Genomic DNA, 2500 nt, shown 5'->3' on the forward strand with positions numbered 1-2500 from the left:
CCTGGAATAATGAGAGAGATCACAGGCAAGGCGCGTTTATTTATATAGCACACCCCACACAGGGGTAATTCAGTGTGCTTTACATAAACATAAGCAAAGAGTAATAGGACATGATAGGAAGTGAATGTGTAGCACAAGCTAGACATTCAACCCCTTAGAATGAGAAGGTTGTATCAATGTTCTACAGTAGTTCTAGTTCTAGTTCTGAGATATTGAGCTTCCAAGTCTTAGAATTGCACAGAGTTATACTGACAAGCAGAACCAATCTCTTTAGATATAATATCCAAAAATGCATAAAACTACAAGACACACCTCGCCTCATCTTCTTAAGGTGTCACAGAATAAGAATATTTCAGGAACTCAATTTTGACAAAAATGTTAGATAGAACCCCATAATTCTAAGGGGTCGGTGTCTCGATTGAAACAACGACAGTGGATAAACTAGTGTGGTGTAGAGAGGAGATAGATAGATAGATAGATAGATAGATATTTTATTGATCCCCAAGGGGAAATTCAAGGAGTAACATTAGTGGGAGAGGGCTATGGGCCATGGATGCTTACTGCAGTACAGTAAATGTTCATTTTAGGAGCCACTTGAGATGTTCTTACATCTTCACAGGGCCTGTGGAGAAGTCAGTGGGTTGGTGAAGATGAAGGCTGTTAGCTCTGTGCTTTAAAGGGTACTCTCTCCAGTTGTTAAACTAGCCTGACCCAGGGTCGCTACACCTGGAGACATTATCAAATCGCTGGCATTTGCCTCAGAACAAGTGAACTGAGGTGAAGTCTTTACCGGTGAATGATAGGGACTGTACAGTTTCATTTGTGCAAGACAGAAAAATGGCCTTGGGGCAAACACAAGCAATGCAGAAAGGTAGGGAAGAAATATGGAATTAAAAAAAAACTCCTGGTAGATGTCGGAAGGCTACCGCAAGTTCCACAGTGTACTGTTGAGACTGCTGTGAGACCAGCCATTGGTGTTGTGCTCAAAGTGTGAGCACATTGTCTACTTTATTGAGCTAACTATTCCCTTTGAAGATGTGATGCGAAGCCTTTGAAAAGGAAGAAGTTGAAGTATGCAGAACTGGTAGCAGAAGTATGGAAACTCAGCTAGCAAACACACACAAGGCCAGTGGAGATAAAGTAAATGCTAGAGGCTATGTAGCAAAGTTGGCCGTGAAACAGTTATATCTGAGACTGCTGAGAAGGCACGCCAATGGCTATGGCTGACGTTCTCACAGACTGCGTGTGGTCATATTGTAACCTAAATTGACACCAAGATGTGTGAAATCTTGTCAGACGTTCTGTCTGGTTGGATTGTAAGTGGCCAGAGCAATGAAGAGGAAGAGTTTGTTGGTATTCATTGGTGCCCTCATCACAGTCTTGGTTTTCTTTTATCTGGTTATATTGCTGATTAGATCTGGCCTGGGTGTTCCCATGCTGCCAATGCTGCCAATCACAGAACAGGGGGGAAAGTAAGACCATGATGAGCTATGCACAGACGCATTTGGTAGACATCTGTGGCGCCCCAATGAACGGATCTTTTTTCAAATACGAGAAAATAAACGTTTGGTTGCCAGACCACGTCTCATTTGAGAAGTGGTATATGCTAGTCAGGCTAGATTAGATCATAAACTGCCAGAACAGTGTAGAAGACTTTGTTGGTATTTGTTTGGCGAGGAACCCATAAGTGTGGGAAGGGGATTGGGTCTGGGGCGCTAGACACCACTGTTAAGGCTTCTGAAGGAGTAGTGGGCCTAATCCAACGAAACACCGCTAAAGGAAGACGGCCTGTTTTGATAACCTCAGTGAAATGCTCACAAAGGCTGCTCTATTGATGATGCTATTTTTTTTGCACACGATGGATACATTGTTGGTGATTTTTGTTTTTGTTGCTTTGGTTCTTTGGGTGGTGCTTTCAGGCTACCATGAAGGAGGCCCGTTACAAATCCCAGGTACAACATGTAGCATGAGGCCCACTAGATCTAGACATGGCTCCTATCGGAACCAAGTAGACACAGGCTAATCATCATCATCATAATCATCATCATCATCATCATCATCATCATAGTAATTTTTGTAGCCATAATTACCATCATAACTACAATAATCATGATCCTAATAAGCTCTGTGCTTATTAAATAATACATATAATGGATATACACGACAGAGAGCTGAACCCAGACTAATCCGGTGAAGTCTGAGGTGAGCCATGCACACAGGAAGAGCCTCCATCTCAGAGCTTCCTGGACATGGCTCATTGGTGTGTCTCTAACGCACTGAGTTGTGATTCAGCTCCTTAATAACTTTCTCTCTCCCACGCTCCCTTTTCTTCTCTCTCTCTTTGTCTTTCTCTCTCTCCCTGTCTCTCTTTCTCTCTCCCTCTCCCCTCTCTCTCTTTATCTCTCTCTATTCTTCCTATCTTCCTTTTTATCTTTCTCTCTTTCTTCCTCTCCTTCCTCCCTCTCTCTTTCTTCCTATCTCCCCCTTTCTCTTTTCTCTC

The 2500-nt window shown here is 42.8% G+C and overlaps 1 protein-coding gene across 1 annotated transcript in view; it reads left to right on the top strand.

Moving 5' to 3' along the window:
• LOC134100491 (unconventional myosin-XVIIIb-like) overlaps positions 1 to 2500 on the top strand; it is a 65661-nt gene that overhangs the window by 42363 nt on the left and 20798 nt on the right. The gene's annotated exons all lie outside the window — the stretch shown is intronic.

Source organism: Sardina pilchardus, chromosome 14 (assembly GCF_963854185.1).
Source record: "Sardina pilchardus chromosome 14, fSarPil1.1, whole genome shotgun sequence".
Taxonomy (NCBI): domain Eukaryota; kingdom Metazoa; phylum Chordata; class Actinopteri; order Clupeiformes; family Clupeidae; genus Sardina; species Sardina pilchardus.